Source organism: Podarcis tiliguerta (genome assembly GCF_965153285.1).
Source record: "Podarcis tiliguerta genome assembly, chromosome: 13".
NCBI classification, from domain to species: Eukaryota; Metazoa; Chordata; class Lepidosauria; order Squamata; family Lacertidae; genus Podarcis; species Podarcis tiliguerta.
In genome coordinates, this window is record NC_139546.1 from 39,037,595 (window position 1) to 39,061,539 (window position 23,945).

The 23,945-nt window shown below is 46.7% G+C and overlaps 2 protein-coding genes across 3 annotated transcripts in view; both read left to right on the forward strand.

Moving 5' to 3' along the window:
* The window catches only part of LOC310662829 (pyrin domain-containing protein 1-like), a 742,864-nt gene that overhangs the window by 191,073 nt on the left and 527,846 nt on the right, over positions 1–23,945 (forward strand). The gene's annotated exons all lie outside the window — the stretch shown is intronic.
* STX1B (syntaxin 1B) overlaps positions 1–23,945 on the forward strand; it is a 57,696-nt gene that overhangs the window by 16,018 nt on the left and 17,733 nt on the right. The gene's annotated exons all lie outside the window — the stretch shown is intronic.

The window sequence follows — 23,945 nt, forward strand, 5'->3', positions numbered from 1 at the left end:
CAGCGCATGGCTCAGTTTGGGGGAGGCTTGTGGGCTGGTCAAACGACCTCCGCAGGCCACTTCTGGCTCATGGGCCTTAGGTTGGTGACCCCTGATTTAGAGCTTTGGTCATCCCGATAGCATGGTCTCCTTTAGGCCGTTAAAAGCTCAAAACCAACACTTTGAATTGTGCCCCGAAATGAATCGGTAACCAATGCCAAGATGGAAGAATATCAGAATGTGTAGTAAGTCCTAGCTGCAAGTCTGGCAGCTGCATTTCAGACCAATGGCATCTTCCGAACGCATGTCAAAGGCAGCCCCACATAGAGGCCACAAAGAAAGCACTGGGGGAAGAAGCACATGCATCTTGAAAGCAGCTAAACAGCACTGCAACCAAGCAGGCCCTGGATCCTTGAAGGATACGGTCAAATACTAAATATTAATATATGCAAACAAATGGCAGAGAGATAGACTTAAGACTATTCAGTTAAATGTTTCAGCTTCCACCTTTTCTGTTTGGGATTTCAAAATCCAGACTGTGCTGCTGAGGAAGGCAGAAACAGAAATGTGTAACTGTGAAGACTTCAAGTTACCGTATTTTTTGCTCTATAAGACTCACTTTTTCCCTCCTAAAAAGTAAGGGGAAATGTGTGTGCGTCTTATGGAATGAATGCAGGCTGCACAGCTATCCCAGAAGCCAGAACAACAAGAGGGATCATTGCTTTCACTGTGCAGCGATCCCTCTTGCTGTTCTGGCTTCTGAGATTCAGAATATTTTTTTTTCTTGTTTTCCTCCTCCAAAAACTAGGTGCGTCTTGTGGTCTGGTGCGTCTTATAGAGCGAAAAATACAGTACCTCTTTTTGGACATTCACTCATTTACATATGTTACATAAACATTTCTCTGAAAGAGGGATGGGGAACCTCTGGCCCTCCAGATACTGAGGGACTACAACTCCCATCGCTCCTGGTCACTGGCCGTGCTGGTAGGGACTGATGGGAGTCCTGCAACATGTGGGGAGCCACAGGTTGCCCAGCCCTGCTGTAAAAGGTAATAAAACTTTGACATGAATAAGAATGCAAAGGTAACTCACATGTATCACGGCTTCTCCATGCGAGCCTGGAAGTGACCTCTCCAGACAACAGGACAACTCTTTTTCTTTTATCTCTGGAAGCTGCGATCTCCTTGTTGACACAGACGCCATTAGACTATTGAATGTGTACTCTATGTCTGTTTCCCTCCCTCCCACTCATCCCCTCTGTGTGGCCCTGGGCACTGGCAACCCACAGTATGCCACTGATTCCTCCTAGCCATGTTGGCTGGGGCTGATGGGCGTTATAACCCAACACCTTATAGAGGGCAGCACATTGGCCACACCTGGTTTAGGCCATACAATGTGATTATTTTGCAGCAGCATCTCTGTCTCTGATTTTTATTATAGCCGTGCCAAACACTCTTAAAATGCAGTGGGTCCTGGGTATCTATCAGTTTGTTTATTTTGCAATTCAAATCTTCGCCTTTGCTGCGAATCCTGTAGTTCCCCTGCCTGAAATCTCTTTCCTCCCCTCATTGAGGCTTTAAATCCTGTCTCAGGAACACGATCCACCATGGAAGTTCTCCTGCCCAAGACTTGTTGAAATGAATGAGATCTATGCAAGAGCAGGGGGCTTTCCTGGTGGATCCAGTCTCCCTGGATCACCCCTTCTACTCTGCTGCCCTTTATGGCATCCTAAAGACGTCGGTGGACTGCTTACAGTCTAGCTTCATCTAGGATTCAGGGACTTTATCCGGGATTTAGGATCACGGTACCTAAAATAAGAATGTGGCTTGTATGTGGGGTAGTGGTGGCGGAGACTTATTTTTGTCGATGGGAGTCTGGAGGTGCAACTGCATAGAATTTGCAATGTTTTTCTGGGAGGTGGGGGTGGGAGGAGAAACTGGCTGAGGATCCCACACACAGGGAGAAAGAGAGAGAAATCTCAGCCTGCTATCTGGGTAAGAGAGCCGTAGAGGCAGATAGATTTTTATATAACCGGTGATAGCGCTGTCACTGCGTGCTCCAAACAATAGAGCTAGCTGGAGAGGCAGAATTATATAAAACCCCTGTCTGTCGGTCTCTGTGTTGCCTTGTGTGTTTAGAGAAATCTAGATCTTTGTGGAAAGGCCCGTCTCTCATGTGACCATTTCTAAAGAGACCGAGAGATGGGGTTACCTAAAGTAATGAGCTGCTGTGACCTGCAAAGCTCTGCTTTCCGGAAATCGTAGGCTGTGGCCTAAAATGCCTTTGGAAACGGGATTGGGAGCCAAAGGCAACTTTGCCCCTTTGAACATTAGAAGATTCCCTTTCCCCCTATATACAGTCAGATGATTTGTCCCTCTAGTTTCCAACTGGCTAGAGCTAATGGGAGTTGTAGTATGAAACATCTGGCGGGCACACAGCTGGTGTAGGCTGTGTTAGTTCCATGTTGTCGGCATGCCCTCAGAGACAGAGGACTTTCCCGGCACCTGTTGGCTAAGACACCTTTATAATTGGTGGTGACAACGGATTGAGCCTGAGGCATTCTCTGGAGACCACCTGTGGTGCTTACAGGCCAACCTCATGCTCCATCTATCTGGTGTGAGATATAGATAGATAGAAAGATAGATAGATCCGCACCTTCTCTGAAATCCTAGTGATAAAGGAAAGGATTTAATTTGAGCCCGATTCCTGTCAGGCCATACAGACCCTGAAGCAAAAGGTCAAATCCCAAGGAACACACAGAATAATATTCAAGAAGGGAATGCAGGCATACAGATCACCCCCCCCTTTCCCTCCCTCCCTCCCTTGCAGCTGAGTAACTACATCTGCCCATTGTGCATCTGGGATTTGGGAATGCAGCTTCTAGGTCAAGCTGGAGCTCTGACACGTCTTTCTTTAAAAAAAGAAAGAAATTAGGTACAATATCAAGACACATCCTTCTGTATGTTGCGCGCTCTCTCTCTCTGTGTGTGTTTGTGTGTGTGTTTAAAGCCTTTCTAGGTGTTGTTTAACAGCAGAACTGGAATAAGGGCTATGACCTGAACTTAAGAAAGTACAAGACCTTCTATAACACGGCACTTTCCCAACCACAACTATGCTTAGGGCACATCTCTGCATGACCCCTCTTTGAGGAAGGGCTGTAGCTCAGTGATTGAGCATCTGCCTTGCACAGAGAAGGTCTCGGGTTCAATCCCCAGCATCTCCAGGTAGGGACTGGACAGTCTCCAGCACTGAAAACTTGTAGAGCCACTGTCAATCAGTGTAGACAATACTGAGCTAGGTGGACCAATTATTTGTTGGTTTAATTGGGTAAAAGAAAAAGATATGGTAGAATAAAAGGGAAATTACATGGGTGCCTAGATCTAGGTTTGGGGCAAGTACTCTTTAGTGAGAGTCCCCCAGCAGAGCTTTAAAATCACAAAACAGTCAGCAAAGTAAAATGTGTAAATAGGGGCTGTTAGACATTTGAATATCCCTTTCTAAGTTGCTTCCAAATTTCCTCACTTCCTTTAGCAGACAAAGAGAGCCCACGTGTAGTATGTTAAACATGGGTTACTTACAGATGCTTCAAAGGTCAGATTCATGTGTTATTCCATACAACAGCAATAAAAGACTGGTAGTGTAACTTAGGAATCTTGCAGTTGGTAGGCATACCTGACAACGATCATCTGCCTCTGCTGAGATACCTTCATCCATGCAAACAAGTACCCAAGAATGACGGGGGCCTTCTTGCCTGTATGAACTGATCCTTATATCAAGTTATGCTATCAGTCCAGTCAGTGTAACCAATCAGACCACTAGGTGTTCCTGGAACAGGGTGCAAGGTTTCAAACCATGTTCTACAGGATGGATTCCAAGAGTTCCCAACTTCAGTGCCGTTTCATCAGCACTCCCGGTTTCCATTCGAATGCGGTGCCCATTTGGGTGGCAACTGGTGACCTGGCAAATAATGTGTTATCCTTTAGAGATGCCAGGTGTGGAGTATCTCAAATTTCTGTCCTGACCAGGAAAGGTCCTAGAACAGATAATTAAACAGTGGGTCTATGGGCACTTAGAAAAGGATGCTTCGATTTCTCAAAAACAAGTCATGCCAGACAAGTCTCATTTCTTTTTTTGAAAGGGTTACAAGCTTGGTGGATCAGGGGAATGCTGCGGATGTAGTGTATCTTGATTTCAGTAAATTCCCCCATGATATTCTTGTGGAGAAGCTGGTAAAATGTGGGCTGGATGAGATAACTTTTAGGTGGATTTGCAGCTGGTTGACTGACCAAGCCCAGAGAGTGCTCACTAACGGTTCATTGTCATCCTGGGGGGAAAGTGAAAATGTGGGGTGTCACTGGATTCTGTCCTGGGCCTTTGTTGTTCAACATATTTTTAAACAACCTGGATGAAGGTATTGAGGGGATTTGCAGATGACACCAAGATAGGATAGGTAGCGAATGCTTGAATCGGGATTCAAGATGACCTTAGCAGATTGGAGAACTGGGCCAAAACTAACAAAATGAATGTTAATTGAGACAAATGCCAGGTTCTACACTTAGGTAGGAAGAACTAATGGCACAAATATAAGATGGGGACCCATGGCTTGCCATTAGTACATGTGAAAAGGATCTAAGGGTCTTAGTAGTGTAAAGGTAAAGGTAAAGGTAAAGGTACCCCTGCCCGTACAGGCCAGTCTTGACAGACTCTAGGGTTGTGCGCTCATCTCACTCTATAGGCCGGGAGCCAGCGCGGTCTGCAGACACTTCCGGGTCACGTGGCCAGCGTGACAAGCTGCATCTGGCTAACCAGCGCAGCACACGGAACGCCGTTTACCTTCCCGCTAGTAAGCGGTCCCTATTTATCTACTTTCACCGGGGGTGCTTTCGAACTGCTAGGTTGGCAGGCGCTGGGACTGAGTGACGGGAGCACACCCTGCCGCGGGGATTTAAACCACCGACCTTTCGATCGGCAAGTCCTAGGTGCTGAGGCTTTTACCCACAGCGCCACCCGCGTCCCCATAGTAGTGTAACATGAGTCAACTGTGATATAGCAGCAAAAAAAAAGTGAATGCTGTTCTAGACTGGGCTGTGTCAATCTAGTATCCTGATCAAAAGGAGAAATAGTGCCGCTTTCTACTGTTTTGGTCAGACTACAACTGTGTCCAGTTCTGAGCACTACAATTTAAGAAGGATATTGATAAGCTGGAATGTGTGCAGAGGAGACCGACCAAGATGATCAAGGATCTGGAAACCAAGCCTTATGAGGAATGGTTGAGGGAACTATGTTTAGCCTGTTAAAAAAAGGAGAATGAGAGGATTGTTGTTGTTTAGTCGTTTAGCCGTGTCCGACGCTTCATGACCCCATGGACCAGAGCACGCCAGGCACTCCTGTCTTCCACTGCCTCCCGCAGTTTGGTCAGACTCATGTTTGTAGCTTCGAGAACACTGTCCAGCCATCTTGTCCTCTGTCGTCCCCTTCTCCTTGTGCCCTCCATCTTTCAATGATAGCCATCTTCAAACATCTGGAGGATGGAGCAAGCTTGTTTACTTCTGCTTCAGAGGTTAGGACCAATTGATTCATGTTACAAGAAAGGAGATTCCAACTAAACACCAGTAAGAACTTTCTGACAGTAAGAGCTGTTCGACAGTGGAATAGACTCCCGCAAGCGGTGGTGAACTCCCTTGGAGGTTTTTAAGCAGAGGTTGGGTGGCCATCTGTCATGTATGATCTAGTTGTGATTCCTGCATTGCAGGGGGTTGGACTAGATGACCCTTGGGGTCTCTTCCAATGATTCTATGATTCTATCCTGCCACTCAAATGGCAATATTCAGATGTGAGCAGGAAGCAAAGTCTGTTGCTCTTGTACCATAATTTCTCTGACTCTGTTGTTGACTCACAGCATCCTTTTCTTATACATAGCAAGGGCAATACAAAGCGATTTCCCACCTCCTGAGGCGATCTGGTATTTTTGATATATAATCAAATCACAACTGAGAAAAGAGGAAAATGGCCTAGCCCCCTTTCTGGCAACTGGCCTGAAAGCAAAAGAACCTTATTTTTCTGGCAGTCTTACATGCAACATGTCTTTATTTGTAAGAGCCAGCTCTGCTGCAATGTTTATCATCAAGAACGCAAATGGACTTGAATATTTGCTTCCTCTTTTTCCCTTCCTTTCTCCTCTTAGTTTTTTAACGTATTGGGTTTCTTTAGATTGTAAATATTTGTTTGTTTGTTATTGTAAGGATTTTATGAGCACTACAGTTTGAACTGATTAACAAGGAAATATCAATGTGTGTATGAGAGAGAGAGAAAAAAAGAAGGCATCAGTGCCAGGGCTCAGTCCTTGAAACATGGGAATTAACAGTGGTAACACATAACCCTTCGGTGATACTGGGTGACTGGCTGTTATTTATTTATTTATTTATTTATTTGTTAGTTAGTTAGTTAGTTAGTTATTAGTTAGTTACTTGCCCTTCACCTTGAGGTCTCAGGGGGCAGGTCATAACCACTGAAAATGCAAAACATTAAAAACAACATTAAAAACTTAAAATCCTGAAGAATACAATCACTAAAATATACATGCATCTCAGATGTCAAAGACCAGTGTAAAGAGGTGTGTCTTCAGTATTCACTGAAAATTGTATAGTGAAGTTACTAGATCCACCTCTGTAGTGGGGGAGCTCAACAGCCCAGGGGCTAGTCCTAAAGAATGCCCTCTCCCAGGCTTATGCCACCCAAGTTTCTGAACCACCAAGAGGAACCCCTCTGTTGATCTTGGCACCTGAGAGGGTCTGTAGGGAAAGGGGGGGGGGGTCTTTCAGATATTTGGGTTGGGGCCACAGTCCATAGGACTTTAAACACTCAACATTAACACCTTGAATGGGCCCAGAAACGAACTGGCAAGGAATGTGGCTGTTTTAAAACAGGGGTTATATGTGATCTAAATGGAAACCCAGCCAGGAATCTGGCGGCTTAATTGGGGCCAATTGAAGTTTTGAGTTATCTTCAAGGGAAGCCCCATGTAGAGTGCCTTGAGTAATCCAATATGGATGTAACCAGAGCATGGACTACAGTGGCAGAGTCATTTCTGTCCCAAAGGGGCTGTAGCTGGCAAACCAATCAGAACTGGAAAAACACCCTCCTAGCCCTCGAGCCCTCCTGCATGATCAATTAAATATCTGGACTGTAGCCCCTTCAAGGGAAAAAGCTAGGAGGCCACTGCCTGGCCAGGCTGACTCAGAGACATGTGCTTCCACTGCCCAAAAGTGGTAGAGTGTCTGGAACAGGCTTTACAAAATTAGGCTCTTTTGGAGAAAACTATGAAACTTATGGGACACGGGTAGCTCTGTGGGTTAACCCACTGAGCCTAGGACTTGCCGATCAGAAGGTCGCCGGTTCGAATCCCCGCAACAGGGTGAGCTCCCATTGCTCAGTCCCTGCTCCTGCCAACCTAGCAGTACGAAAGCACGTCAAAGTGCAAGTAGATAAATAGGTACCACTCCGACGGGAAGGTAAACGGCATTTCCGTGTGCTGCTCTGCTTTGCCAGAAGCGGCTTAGTCATGCTGGCCCCATGACCCGGAAGCTGTACGCCGGCTGCCTCGGCCAATAAAACAAGATGAGCGCCGCAACCCCAGAGTCGGCCACGACTGGACCTAATGGTCAGGGGTCCCTTTACCTTCACCTTATGAAACTTATAGTGAGTTGTATCCAAAGTACATACATTAAAATTTTAATGGCCTTAAGTTAGTCACATCCATTCCTTTCAGTGAGTCTGCACTGGATGCAACCTAGTGCAGGAATCTTTTGGCCCTCCAGATGTTGCTGAGCTGCAACTCTCATTGTCCCTGGCTGTTGGCCAGGCTGGCTGGGGATCATGGGAGTGGCAGCTCATCAACAACTGGAGGGCCAAAGGTTCCTTACGCCTGACCTAGCGTCTCTGTTGGCATCTGTTTGTCTCTAGAGACAATGGAGTGCGCCTCCAGGGTTGAAGTCAAACTACTGCATTAGCAGCACTGAAATGACCTGTCTGGGATACAAGCATGGGCAGTGTGTATGGTGGTCCTGGGCTGCCCAAATGACCCCCTCCCCTTGGTCTCGCGGATGTGGCCCAAAGCAGCCCAGAGCAATAAGTTTGGCACCAGCTTGGCTGCAGGAATGGACGGAAGGAGGCATGCAAGGCACTGTCCAACGCCCTCCCATCAGATGTCAAAGAGATAAACAACTACCTGACATTTAGAAGACACCTGAAGACAGCCCTGTTCAGGGAAGTTTTTAATGTGTGACATTTTGATGTATTTTTAATCCTTGTTGGAAGCTGGTGGGGAAACCCAGCCAGATGGGCGGGATACAAATAACAAATTAATATTATTATTATTATACAAGGCACCATCCAACCATCTTAGGGACTCCACTCCTGATTTTTGTAGGGTTTACTCCTGAGACTTTTCTTCTGAAGATATCCCACAAGGCAGCAGAGGTTTAGGATCAGACTTTCCCTTACCCTAGATGGGCTACTTTCCCAGGTGAGGAGCCCCATATGCTCCTCACTTCCCTCTACAGCACGTGCAAAGTCCCTAACACGCCAAGGGTTTGAGACCCATCGGCTACAGCTATTGATTTTAAATGTACATGTTGACCAGGTGTTACAGGTGTGTGGGCATGCTTGTTCACTGAGAGATCATCGCCGAAAGTCCTCCGAAGTCTCAGAACTGGCTTTTCCCTCTAGATACCTTCTAGCAGTTTTGCCAACCACCTCCATCCTCTCTCTCCTCGAATCCAGGTGTCTCCTGTGCCCACTTTAACCCAAACTGTTTCCAGCCCCTGCTCAGGCAGGTGGGTGTGAGTCATATTTCAAAGTAGCTTTTTCAGCAGCCTAACGGCCCATCAATGACCACTCCAAGTGACTAAGACTCATCAGGGCCAGGGAGGTGTGCAGATGACGGTTGCTTCATGCTGAGTCATCGAGCCCACTACTATCTAATCTTGACTGGCAATGGATCTCCAGAGTTTTAGAAATGTGCCTTTCTCAGCCCTTCTGCTTGCAAGTATTTTGAATCGAAGAGATCAGGGATTGAACCTGCAGCCTTCTGCATGTGAAGCATATTGTCCACCACGGAGCCGACGTTCCACCATTCCTAATAGGGCAGTGTAGCTACAGTACAAGACATTTTTTTAGTATGCCATTAGCCCTGCTTTGAGCAGCAAACATACCAAAGATAGGTGGTTGCATTTCATATGAAAATCAGTAATGCATTCCAGGTTTGTAAATTGCAAAATACGTTGACAAAGTCCTTCTGTTGATCTCCCGTTGAAATAGATTCCTTTACCCAGATGTCTTGAAAATGAAATTGAAATCTGATTCCTCCTTTTTTCTCTGGTTCTCCACTGCCCTCTAATAACTCTTTGCTCTCTAGACAACCTTCCATAGGGGACTAGATTTGTTACCCTCTGGGTGTCTGGAGAGAGGAAGAGCTTTCTCCCCTTGAAAGGCAAGGCAGATGACTGGGAAATAATATTTCAGAACACCAGAAGAGACATTTTTTCATAATAATGGTTGTTTCAGAGAGAAAGAGGGGCTGTGCAAGCTTCCTCTGGAGAGCTGCGTATAATAGCATTATCTCTGGGGATTCAAGCTTTACTCTGCTTAATTGGCAGATTAATCAACTCCTGCTTTAGTTGATTAAAACTGCCCCCCACCCGATTATTCAGCGATGGTAAATTTTAAGTGGTTGGACTTAGGAGCAGATGCATTTGTTTTTGAAAACTGCGTGGTACTTGGGCTTCCCTGCCCAATGAATGAAATAGCGAAGGCAAAAATGGCCCCCGTGAGTTGTGACTTCTGTTTACGATTGAGCCGATAACCATATTGAATTGATTGCAAGTGATATGCTGATTTACTTTTCTTCGGCAAATTTGCCAGTTCTGTTGATTCAACCACTACAAATTCTTCTCAGTGACCGACAGTGCTGATTATATGGAATTTTTTTAAATGAAGTTCTGATTTATTGGAAGTAGGGGGTGGGAGGAGGGAGAGAGAGAGGGAGAGAGAGAAAACAATTTTTGATTCCAATCTGATCAAATATGATAGAAAATGGGCACTGACTTAGACCAACAGGCTTTCCAGTGGTTAATGGCAAGTGCGACCGAAGTTATCTGGTGCTGTGCCCCTCGGTGTCCCTACCCCCAAACTAGGATTAAAAACTCTTGCTTTACTGCTCAGACCCCAGTTCCTGCCTTCATCGATCACTCCGTCGCCCGTCCTCCCTGGCCAGACCCTGTCTCAGGGCGGCTAACATCAAAATATAAATATATAGGATGCTTCCACCCCCCAACAAAGAAAGGGGAACCAGGGTTCAAGGATGCCTGGAAGGATACCTTTAAGACTGAGGGCCCCCAGCAAGGTCTGGTCATAAGAGGAAGGCCTTCTGCCCATGCTCAGAGAATTTTACCTCTTTATGAGAACATGAATATTCAGGGCTGACTTTGGAAGCAATTATGGAGCCACGATTAAGCTCTCGACAAAAGCTCCGGCTCAGTTTAAGATGTGTTTTTCAGTTGCTTTTATTGTTTTATCACTTCTTGTTTCACCTTGGGCTCCTTTGGGATATATTGTTGTTGTTGTCAATCACTTCTGTTTTGTACATACACGTCTATCTGTCCTTCCCCTCACCTGCTCTCCTTCCATTCATCCCTCTGCCGTTATATACAATCCTGTGTTCCATCAGGCATTTATATGCTGCTCAATCATTTGCATTTCTGTGCTGTGTGCATAAAATAAACCACGCAGAATAAACCAACAACATTATCCTAAAATGAAAACAGAAACCCAAACATGACCTTAAAATGCCTTCTGGAATAAAGGCGCCATTGTCATGAGTCTGAGGTTCACAAGAAGGGGCTCTCTCCCATCTCACTTAGGTGCACGGATCCTACCCTTCCTGTCTTATATATTAATAGCAAAGGTTCTCTGAGCATGGATCCCCTTTGCTGTCAAAATGGTGCCATTCACACCGAAGGGGTTCAGCACAATTGGGGTGGGGGGATCCCTGAAGTTTCCAGCACCACGGAAAGCTTCTAGAATAAAACCCCTAAGGGCGGTTTTCATCCAACTGGTACTCTCCACATGTTCTGGACTACAATTCCCATCAGCCTCAGCTACCAGGGCCTGGAACATTTGGAGGTCACCAAGTTTGTGAAGGCTGCATTAAGGGGAAACACAAATGCACACACAGCTCAGTAAAGTCTGGGCATGCTCAGTGGGCACGAAATGGTACAGTGAGGAAAACAGAAAGCCAGGGTGGGGTATGGAATGGAATCTCCCACAGGAGGGCATGGCCGGCTGGAATTCTGACGGGGAGTGTGCCACGCTGCAACATTTTGCTGCAGGAGTCACTTGTGCCCTGCTGCATTCTGTGGGGTTTCTTCAGTAGCAAGTGTGTTTAGGACTGCAGCCACCCGCAATTGTTCTCCCTGGCGCTACCCCCTTCTTTCTCGGCGTTGTTGAAATATTGCTTGCCAGCTCATTATTCATATCTCTCATCCCTGTCTGTCTCCAGCTCCATCTATCCATCAGTCTCCTAGCAAATATCTCTCTGCCCAAACCTGTCCCCATAAATACTCCTTTGTCTCCGCAGCCCCATGAACAAACACACACACACACGCACACCCCCTACTGAGTCTGATGGTCTCCTCCTCTCCGTTACTTTCCTCCACCTGCATCCTAAAGATTAAGCATTCTGTCGGGATTCCTCCCGTCCTCCCTCCCCCCCCCCCAGCTAGTCAGATTGGAGGTTCCTCCTCTTGCAATACAGTGGGAGCCCGTATTTGCACAGGGTGTGGATGTATTCCTAGGGCTTGAATACCTGCATTTCCCTTCCCCAAAAACAGCTGCAATGCAGGAATGATTGTGTGAGTGGTGGAGACGGACGTGGGCTTTGCTCGCCGTGTCTCTCGTTCGCTCCCTGGTTCTTTTTTTCTTCCAATTTCCAGCAAATGCTATAACTCATGTCAGCCAGGGTGGTTTATGGGCTGCAGGCGGGAGGCTGGGCTGCAGTGGGGTGAGAGGTGACGTGGGGCTCTGAAGTGCTGGCTTAAGAAAGCTAGATCTCCTCTCTCTCTCTCTCTCTCTCTCTCTCTCTCTCAGATGGTTTATGCGAAACCAGGATATATATAAATATCTGCAACCAAGTTATCCGTGCTTGGACTTGGCAACAAGAAAAAATGTTATTAGTTAGGATTAATTGCAAGCGTAATGTCCTGCACCGCCCTGCAAGTCTGCCTGCCTGTCGGTATGGGTTGGAGAGTTACCAGTGGAAGCTGGGAAGGAGAGGCAGGTGATAGAAAGGGTTGCCAGACCTCCAGGTCTGAGTTGAAGTCTCCAGGTTTGCCCGGCCCCTTGCGGGCAAGAGGTATAATAATAATAATAATAATAATAATAATGATGATGATGATGATGTACATGCAGCTTTCAAGCTGCAGCCCCACAGGAGCTGGCTGCAAATAATAGCATAGAAACTCTGGGGAGTGGGCTGTCTGCCTTCCTCTGCTCCCCTCTCCCAATTAACCTCCGTCACCAGGACACCCCCCCCCCCATGTGAACATCACTAGGGGCTGGTTTGGCCCTGAAATCTCAGGGTCTGGGATTCTCCTGACCCGCAACCATGGTGGCAAATGATGTTAGGGGCTGTGGCAACCCGAGCCAGTGAGGTCTAGTGGTTAGTGTTGGTCTAGAAACTAGATGAGGGCTCAAGTCCCTGCATTAAGCTCAGGGAGTGACCTTGAGCCAGCCACGGTCCCTCAGCCTAACGTACCCCACACGGTTTTTGTGAAGATGAAATGGGGAGAAAGAGAAGCATGTGAACTACCTTGAGCTCCTTGGAGGAAAGGTACAGTATAAATGTAATAAATAATAACAAATAATCTTCCACCCAAGTGGGAATTCTCTCCCCTTACCTCTCAGTACCCTTTTCTCCTAGGAACTATACTGGGAAATGCCACAACTTTAGGAATCCATTGTGCCTTTGGGACATCAGTAGCTATTCGCCCAATCCCTGTCCTTCCCTCACACCTATTTGCATGTCTAGGGCAAAACCTACTGCATTATAATGGGCCTTGAAGCAAAGGGTTGAGAAGGAGCATATCTGCACCCCTCCACCCCCGTTCAGCCTGGACACTGAGGTCCAGCGCCGAGGACCTTCTGGCAGTTCCCTCACTATGAGAAGTGAGGTTAAAGGGAACCAGGGAACCTTCTCAGTAGTGGCACCCGCCCTATGGAAGACTCTCTCTTCAGATGTCAAGGAAATAAACAACTATCTGACTTTTAGAAGACACCTGAAGGAAGCCCTGTTTAGGGAAGCTTTTTATGTTTGATGTTTTAGTATGTTCTGAGATATGCTGTGAGCTGCCCAGAGTGGCTGGGGAAACCCAGCTAGATAGGTGGGGTATAAACAGTGTTTTTTTCTGGGGGGACGCAGACCCCTAAACAGTTTTTGAATCATAGTACTTTTGCCCAATTACTGTACCCCCCCCCCATTTGAACTATAAAATGGTGGTTTTCTAGAGTCAAAATAAGAGTACCCCTAAACAATTTTTGTAAGGAAAAAAAGCTCTGGTATAAATACAACAACAACAACAACAACAACAACAACAACGGGGTATATACAGAGGTACGGAGTGATCAGCATTTGCTTGCTTGCTCAACAACAGCTGTCTTTGTGGCCGCATATCCATACACACTAACATTTACCAGACATTTTGCTAGAATGAAATACAGTAGTACTTCGGGTTAAGAAGCTAATTTGTTATCGAGGTCCGTTCTTAACCAGAAGCTGTTCTTAACCTGAGGTACCACTTTAGCTAATGGGGCCTCCCGCACCACTGCCACGCGATTTCTGTTCTTATCCTGAAGCAAAATTCTTAACCTGAGGTACTATTTCTGGGTTAGCAGAGTCTGTAACCTGAAGCGTCTGTAACCTGAAGCGTCTGTATCCCGAGGTACCACTGTAGTGCCATTGAGCACATCTAGCTCCCCATGCATCTGGGGTTTTCTGGAAGGTTTCTGGGTTAAAGGGTATCACACCTAATTTAGGCTTGCACCCCAGAACCTCTCACTTTGGATATCAAGCAGTGGACACACCGGTGGATACGAGGAACAACTGCCAAAACACACCCAATTCCCCCTCTCCCGTTGTTACGCTGCCATTTTGAGAAGAACAAACACGGTCTTTTCTGCAACTGCACCATCTCCGAATGCCCTGCCTCGCACCCAGACACAGCCCTGTTCTTTTTGAAGGGACATGCGAAGGGGAAGCGTGCTATTGCACGCTCCGCAAGTGTGCTGCCACGCACCCTGGCATGTGCAATCTTGTCACAAGAGCTGCTTTGATCTAGTGCTATAGCAGATCCCGCATGGGGTTGCTTGCAGAAAACTGACAACGTATGATAACGTATTGGGGAGGACAGTGGCTAAAGCGGAAATCTCCCCCTACCACACACAATGGGTCACATCTCCAGAAATGCCCTCACAAAGAACAGCGATTAAAGGGGGCACTATGCAATAAAAGATAAATGCATAAATATAACCCAGAGGGAAAAAACCCACTTCATCACCTTTTGACTTGATGCTGGTTGGCAAGAGATGGCTAAATAATTTCTGTATAACACAGCCTCCTTCAGTATCGCCTTCATAGTATATTCCTAGGCAAGTTCCACCTCCTTTTTATTTAAGCAGCAACTTTCAGACTTTGGGGAGCCCTTTGCCTTTCCAGAAACCCCTTTCTGTAGGACAAGGGATACGTCTGAGATGTTGCAAAGAAATCTCAAGCATATTACAGTGTGAGCTCCTGCAGGATGGCTTTTGTTGTGTTGCTTGCATCAAAATTAGCAAGTACATACAAATTAATTCTATGTAATCATATAATGCCTCATAAGAACCAAGTTTATCATCTTTATCTCATTCCACACTCTCTAACATTCTTAAAAGAGCACATGGCTGAAGATGACCCTGCGTTTTATTATTCCAAAACATAGCAAAACTATTCCCCCCCCCCCCAGTGTGATTGTCCATGGAATGTGTATTTGAGGGATCTTGCTGATCCGCTCATTGAGGAAATTCTGGTGCACTCCTGAATGTTGGGAAATAAATGGAGAAAACCATTTAATCCTGAAGTCCCACATGTGTGGGGAACTATGAAGAAAAATGGCTGACTGCCTGAATTCAAAAAAGTATGTTCAGGGCTTGACTCCGAAACAGCCCCCAGCAGAGTTTAAAACACTGTTCTATGCGGTGTTTGCAAAGTGTGGGAAATATAGGTTGCTATAGGTCTAAATGTCCCAGTATTAAGCTCTTAAAATGCGTTCCCTCTACCTCTCTTGGAGTGAATAGACCACAAACTTTAGTAAGTTTAAATGCTTTACTTACAGATCTCACTCATGCATTGTTCAATGCTGCAGCTGAAACAACACAGGCCAGGTATTATTGGTTGCAAAATACAGAAAGTATCTTCAAACATGGAGTCTGGGCATGGAGCGCACCCATCTCATGTGTCTGCTCAGCTTACATGGTTCAAATAGTGGAGGGAGGGAGAGGGAGAGGGAGAGGGAGAGGGAGAGAGAGAGAGAGAGAGAGAGAGAGAGAGAGAGAGAGAGAGAACGGAGCAGGAAACATCCCTTACTTCCTCTCCCCTTGGAAAGAGGGGATGTGACATCACAGTCTAATCTAGTAGTTTAGAACTCTGTGGTTCTTAACCCCTTCACATACTAACTAGCATAGATGTGCATTGTTAGTTTTGACTGCAAAAACTCCCACACTGAAAAACCCCTAAGTATCCTAAAAGACAGTTTGAAAGAGGAAGGAAGGAAGGAAGGAAGGAAGGAAGGAAGGAAGGAAGGCTTCTTTGTTTTTAAATGGCTAGGTAAAAACAGTCAGCTGTATTCAGAGTAGACTTTACCGGTGGGCACCAGGTCTTATCATGAGTAGCTTCAACTTCCTGCTTTGGGACACTGTTGGGGAAGGACCAAATCTCTTCTTTGCCTGGAGAAAGGCCTAGGACTGGGAGAGACTTCTGCCTGAAACTTTGGAGTCCCACTGCCAGTCTGTATAAACAGCACTGAAGTAGATGAACCAATGATCTCACTTGTCATAAGGCAGCTGCCTATGTTCCATTAAAGACAGGCAAATCTCTGGCTGTTCCATACCCTCCAACATTTCTTTGATGGAAATAAAGATGTTGCCTCCAACATTTCTCCAATGAAGATAGGGACGTTCTAAGGAAAAGCAGGACATTCCGGGATCAAATCAGAAATCGGGGCAGCTTGTGTAAATCTGGGACTGTCCATGGAAAATAGGGACACTTGGAGGGACTGCTGCCCCCCCCTCCCTGCAGGGTGCCAGTTAGATTTTTCCACCTTGGGTCCAGAAATTTACTCTTTTACTAATTTTCTTACACTTACATCCTACCTTCCTTCCATCATAGAACCCTGTGGTTTCCAGGAAATCTTCCATTCAGATGGTTGTGGCCTTGAGAACCAAACCCTGCAGCCATTTCAGACCAAACTGAAATGGGCCTGCCTGCTGGCGATTTGCAGTGGCCTTAGAGCAGTCTATTTTTGTGAAAGTTTCTCCCTCACCTTGACTGAGGTACTTTGGTGGCCGACGGAATCAGGCACGTTGCCTCTGTGCCTGCCTGCCTCCAGGAGGTCGCAGGGAGGTGTCACTGCGGTCCAGGAACAAGCGATGGAGACAGGTGCAAGCTCCTCTGTCGCAAGCAGCCAAACTCATTTCTCAACCTCTTGGCTAGAGCACAATCTCCACCTCCTACCACCGCCACCCATTCCCACTTCTCATTCCACTGTTGTTCTCATCACTTTGCATCTTTTGCTCTTTCTCTAAAAAAACACAAACCCCAAAATAAAAATAGTTATGCAGCACTTGCTGTCAGGAAACCTGTCAGGAGAACGCGCCACCCCCCTTTGCTGCACTGTAGCCCTGCCTTAATGAGGATATTCTGCCTGTCTAAATGGCTGTGGGGGGTGGGGTGGGGAGATTTACTTATTTAACTAGAAGCCCAAATGTGCGGTGTTTGGGGAAAGCAAAGCCCTGCTGCAATTGCAGTCTCCTCACGTTCCTTATGACTGCAAATGAGGGGAAGGGTTACAAAAAGAGGCCAAGTGTGGACAGCAAGAGGCCTTTCATCCAGTGGTCAACAAAACCCTGGAATGCATTCACAGTTGCAGGAAGGGGAGCAAGCAGCGAGACCTGGAGACCTGCGAAGGCCAGAGGGTGAGGGACGAGGCAGGCCCACGGGGAGAGGCTGGGAAGGATGCGTGCGTAAGCCATTAAACTAAGTGGCTCTGTATTTGGGCAGCTGTGTCTTTTTTTAGCCCATTATTTTGACGCTGTTGCGCCGGGTTTTCCTCGGCCAGGGGAGCGGAGTGGAAGCCGGGGACTCTGAACGTGGCACTTGCCAGTAGTCTGCGCGCTCTCTCTCTGTTCAAGAATAATGTTCATTATAATAATCTCGCCGGATTCCACGTCTGCTGGTGTCGCTCTGTATTTGAGGGTTGTTTGCCGGAACTCAGGGGAGCTCTCCCCCCCCCCCCCGCTTCCCCCCTTTCTTGTTGATTTTATTGGACTCCAGTCCTTCCAGCTGAGGCTCTAAACCTGGTGCCCTGGCTCCTAGCCATTCTGCCTCTTAACAAACCAGACCGCGCTTAAATAAGAGAGATGGGAAGGGTAGATCACTGGCTCACAGCTCAGCTTCCCCCTCTTAACCCTTCCCTCTGCTTTCTGAGAATTTGCGATCGCACAAAGAAACCAAGAGTCCTGGTTTCCCTGATTATAACCTCTGGTTTCTAGAAAAAGCCCTGTTTGGTTTGGTTTTGAATCTAGCAGCCCCCACTAAGGCTGAACAGGGACAGAATCCTGCACCCTTATCGCTCTCTGAAATGATATTTATGCAGACAGAGAGCCTCTGAATCTTGCGTTCTTATTTTTCATCCGCATCCTGAGCAGATGGGAGACACTCCCTACCAGCGTATAAATCTTGTCTTACATAAAAAAAGAAGTTGTGGATCTGGGGTGGGACGACTTTAGTGTTGCCACCATTCCCTTCCTGGGAATTTTGAACAGCTGCATGACAGGTGACTCCCAATAAGTGCAGGTGATGAAGAAGGAAAGCTTCACCTGTTGACCTTTTTACCTGTAGTGTCATTGTTCAAACCTCAGAGGGGAAGTCAGATACACACACACAACCTTACCCCATAATATATATATGTTTAAGTTGATGAAACCCATTTTGGCCAGCTTTGCAGCCAATCTGGTCTCTGCCCTCTGCTACTGCAATCTCATTGGCTAGAAAGCAGCTTAGTCACTCTGGATAGAGCGAGCCTGATGGCCAAAGAGCCAATCACACTTGAAGGAGGCTGGTGGTGTGAGCTTTTCAGGCATGCAAACAAAGGTATCAGAAGCAGCCAATCACGCTGGAAGGGCAAGCCTATGAGAATCCTGATCTTTTAAGCGAGGGGAAGCAGTCGGCCAATCTGCTGTGAACGCAGGCTTGCAAGAGACCTGGTGGAGGGTGGAGGACTGCCAATCAAATCTGAGTAGCCTGCAGACAAGCAATATAAAAGGCTAAATCATTCCTTCATTCCGGTGAGGAGGTCTGATCTTGCTAGGGATCTGACTTTTCATCTCCAGGTCCTGTTTTGATGTGTATGCTTATCTTTATAGTCTGGTTTACAGTGATATTTTCCTGCCTGCCTTTTAAGCTTTTGATAACCTTGACGTCCGTTTAAATGTACGATGACCCTCAAAGACATGCCTAGCAAAGAATACGGGCTCTAAAAGCACATTAAAACACGCCCCCCCCCCACCTGAGCAAGTCTTGGCTTCCTCAGGACCCGGATGGAGAAATGCTTAGGTAGCCCTGTGCTAAGCCCTGCTGAGTATGTAACAGATAAATATATATATGTCTGTTAGCTGCAGGCAGCAACGAAAGCTGAGTCCTTCTGAGCGTCTCCTTCATTCAGAGGAAACCTAGGTTTGAATTCTTTGTTCACTGGGTCACTTTGGGCAAGTCGTCTTCAAATATCTCAAGGGCTGCCACATGGAAGAGGGGACAAGCTTGTTTCTTCCTGCTCTGGAGGGTAGGACTCGAACCCATGGCTTCAAGTTACAAGAAAGGAGATTCCGACTAAACATCAAGAAGAACTTTCTGGCAGTAAGAGGTGTTTGACCACGGAACGGTCTCCCTCGGGAGGTTGTGGACTCTCCTTCTTTGGAGGTTTCTCAGCCAAGGCTGCCATGGATCCATCTGCCATGGATGCTTTAGACGAGATTCCTGCATTGCAGGGGGTTGGACTAGATGACCCTCAGGATCCCTTCCAACTCTCAGATTATGTGATTCTAAGTCACAACGTAGCAGCACAGGACCAGTTTTAACATTAAACAGGGTTACAACTGTGATGGCTAAATAAATAGATTCCATTCCTTCCATCGCTTGGGTATCTTTCCCTCCCATCAACATGCCTAGGAATCCTTGAAAACAGAGGGAGCAGAATGTTCCCAAACTTTGAGCCTGCCTTCTGAATCAACATTGCATCTGAAGTGCCCTGTGGCTGCTTCTGAATCATCCAGATCTTGCCACTATTGCAGAGGGACGAACCATTTGCCTGGCCTGATAGGACCCTTTGCCCATTCTTGCCAGGAGATGACCTTGGCCTGCGTCTCCTTTCGTCATGCAAATTAGCAACCTGAGCAGCGTTTGAGAATATATGGGGGTGCCAAGCATCCAAAGCTAATTGCCTGAGCCAGCCAGGAGTGACACAGAACATCAATGCAAATGGCTCTGGAGAGGAGCCAGTCATGCACCCAGCATCCAGCCACATGGTCCAACAGGAAGATGGCAGGAGGAGCCAATAGGCTCACTATAGAATCCTTATATTCAAATAAAAGAGGACAAAAGGAGAGGTGATTGGTTGTACTTGGACTATAAGGTAAAGGCACATGATACAGCAACCTTGCTGAAACTAAATAGGTCTAGTCATGCCAGGATAGGGGATGGTTTCAAACCCTGTGCATTATTATTATGAAATCCTATGTTTATCATTATTATATTATATTATATTATATTATATTATATTATATTATATTCCCTGTCTTTTTCCTTTACAGGGGCTCAAGGCATCTTACAGATAAAATAAAAACAGCTAAACAGATAGAGGGGGAATAATTAAAAATGATTTAAACATTAATATAATCAAAACACACACACGCTATATATGATCTATTTAAAACATACAGATAATCACAATAAAAATGGCATGGCACTAGCCCTTTCATTAAAAGTTTAACTTCTCTAGGGAGGGAGTTTCAAAGTCTGGGAGCAGCCACCGAGAAGGCCCTCTCCAGCCTCCTTGGGCATCTACAGTTGCAGAAAAGTAAATAAACGTGAAGTAAAATTAAACTTTAGCAGTGTTTCGGTAACATGCTTACCCACTGTGGTCTCCTAACCTCCCCTGCAGTATTTCCCCAGTGGACCTGCTGTGATCCTGACTTCTCCTTCTGCTCCTTCTTAAAAAGCTGCTAGCCCTCATGCCCATAGAATAAAACGTTAATAATCAGTGGGCAATGTTGCCAGTGCTTTGCTGTCACTCTTTTCATTCCTAGTTGAGAGGATGGGCTGGGCAGCTGTTACTCTTTAAATGGGTTTAGAAGTGGGAAAGGGAAAATATTCTCCCTGTGGCCTGCAGACAAGCAGACAATCACCAACCCCGCCACAATTACACCTCTCTCTGTTTGTGCGTGTTCCTTCCCGCCCCCCTGCCCCCGCCTGCCCCTTACTCAGAAGTTGGGTGAGGGGACAGGAACAGGACATGAGAAGGGACCACAGTTGGTTTGACATCTGTGGGCCAGTGTTGCATCTTCTGAGGAAAACCAACTCTTTAAAACTATCACAGAACCTTCTACAGTGGTATCTCGACTTAAGTACTTAATTCGTTCCAGAGGTCCGTACTTAACCTGAAACTGTTCTTAACCTGAAGCACCGCTTTAGCTAATGGGGCCTGCTGCTGCTGCTGCCGCACCGCCAGAGCACAATTTCTGTTCTCATCCTGAAGCAAAGTTCTTAACCTGAAGCACTATTTCTGGGTTAGCAGAGTCTGTAACCTGAAGCGTATGTAACCTGAAGCGTATGTAACCCGAGGGACCACTGTACTGCGGAAAGAAAGGAGACAGGAGGGAAGAGGGGAGGATTTTTATTCTTATTTATGTATTTTACTTTGTCCTCCGTCACCAGGCTGGTTATTTTGGGGATGATGGTTTTCCTGGAAGGAGAAAAGGAATCTGATAGTCTGCCGAGGTGATGTGGCGCTGCCCCCGAGCCGCCCCGCCCGGCCTCTGCGTGCACACGCATTCCCAGCACACTGGAAGTGCGAGCGGCTGTTTGTGTGCATGTGTTATTATGTCACTGTTCCAGCTCGCTTAGCTGTGACCTTGGACGAAAGGAGAATGCGATGAGAGAGCTTCGTCACAAACTGCCCTCCAGGAGACGGAGCCAGGCACTGGTCCAAAACACAGCTTCTCCCTCCAAATCCCTCTCTCCAATTCCTTTCCCCGTGGTGCCAGGCCAGAGAGCCTTCTCCATCGCTATTCCTTCCCCGCCGCCCTGATCGCCAGCTTTCTCCTGCCTTGTGGAGCTGCGCAAGTGGCAAGGAACCGGGGTGTGTGTGTGTGTGTTGCCTTCCAAGTGGCTGAGCCCATCTTCCTCTGACTTGTCGCCTCAGGTTAAGTCGAGTTTTGGGGGGTTGCACTTATATAAGAAGAAATGTGGCATCTCGGCTGAGAAGGCAGGGCTTTTTTTGGCCTTGACAACTGCTGCAAGGAACTATGGGATATGGAATGGGAGGTAAGGGTGGGGGAGACAGACAGACAGACAGACAGACCACAATTTAACTCTTAGTGCTAAGCTGCTGTTCACACGGGAGATAACCACTTCTGGTCTTTACGTGGAGCACCCATGATTGACTTTCTTTCCTAAACTAAAAAACGAAATGCTCTGCTCCTAGAAAGGCAGCTGTTAAGAAAGGTCATTGTCTAGCTTTCGCTGATAAGGAAGTTTTCTATGTGAGGGGTTTTTTCTTTCTTTCTCATGTGGAAATGTTCAACCCCGAGATGCCCTCAGATCATCCAAAACCCCTCCAGACTGGTGGTGTGTGTGTGTGTGTGTGTGTGTGTGTGTTGCAAATGTATCCTGCCACATGCCATTGATGCATGAGTTGTTCATTGGTGGTGAATTTATACCGGACTGTCCAAACACCAGTCCGCTTCATTAGTGGTCCTGTAGTCTTTTCTGGGGGGTCTTTGCTAGACCACTAATGAAGCAGACTGGTGTTTGGACCATTCATCACCAATGAACAACTCATGCATCAATGGCATGTGGCAGGATACATTCATTAGTGGTCCTGTAGTCTTTGCTGGGGGGACACAGGTGACGCTGTGGGTTAAACCACAGAGCCTAGAACTTGACAATCAGAAGGTCGGCGGTTCGAATCTCCTCGACGGGGTGAGCTCCCGTTGCTCGGTCTCTGCTCCTGCCAACCTAGCAGTTCAAAAGCACATCAAAGTGCAAGTAGATGAATAGGTACTGCTCCGGCGGGAAGGTAAACGGCGTTTCCGTGCGCTGCTCTGGTTCGCCAGAAGCACTTTAGTCATGCTAGCCACATGACCCAGAAGCTGTACGCTGGATCCCTCGGCCAATAAAGCGAGATGAACACCACAACCCCAGAGTCGTCCGCGACTGGACCTAATGGTCAGGGGTACCTTTACCTTTACCTTAGTCTTTGCTGGGCGCTGTCACATTGTCATGATTTGGAGGGGCAAAGCAGGACATAACAAACACACACTTCCCTGAATATGGCGGTATAATAAAACGTTGCGGGATTTCAGGAGGAAGTTATGAGACCGGAAACAAAGCAATATGTATGCCCTCAAACTGTTGCACCTGCAAACCAGTCGTGAAAGTGAGATTGTGAATATCCACCCCATGCCATCATGAACACAAGTCATCATGACCACACAGTTAAAAGGAAGCTTGGAGACTGGGCCTGTCTAGTCCACAAATAGTTTTTCCCCCTGCGTGAGGCAACAGTTTGTGGTATCTCTTCTGGGTTCTCTAACCCGACTCTTCTGCTCTGGAACGGAAATGAGGCCTTGTGGGATGGAAGTGTGGGGAACTGGGCCTCCTGGGTTTTCCTTTTAGATCCAAAAGGAAACTGGATTCATTTCTAGAAAACAGGCCCTCAAGTTTTCTCCTCAGCTCTAGGAGCCGGAAATGGGTGTAGCTTCTTAGAGCAGGAAGGCATGATTCCTGGATTTCATTGCCAGTTTGAGAAGATTAATCTCTTACTTCTCCCTCTTGGGGTTTTAGACAGTTCTTAATTTTTAAAATGTGAGTTGTGACATTTCAAATTTGCCTAGTGGGAGCATGCTCTGTGTTCCCCGATCACCCTGTTTTTAATCCCAGATGTCTAGGGGCCTTATCCACACTTTTGTATATTCCACAGGAATCAGTTGACGAAGGGTGGTTAGCAATATCGTTTAAATAAATGAATAGGGGCTGGTTGTGGTTAACCCATAGCAAAGCCGACATCTCTGCATGTGGTCAGCTACAGTCAAGTCTTCATTATTGCTTCACTTATTCCAGGGCTGAGCCTCAGAATTAAAAACGAGGTGGAATGAACCCAAAGCATGTAGCAAACACCCTCCATCTCTTCCTTCTCATTGGATATATGTCATTTTCCTGGCTTCTCTGGTCATTCCCTTTCTCCCTAAAAAACTTTTGCTGAAGGGTGTGAAGTGTGAAGTCTCACACTTGCCCTTTCAATCATGTTTTCTTGGCTTGTTTTCTGTTGAGGATGGCAATTTCGTGTTACGAGATTCATGTTAGGAGAGGCATAGCAATGGCGCCT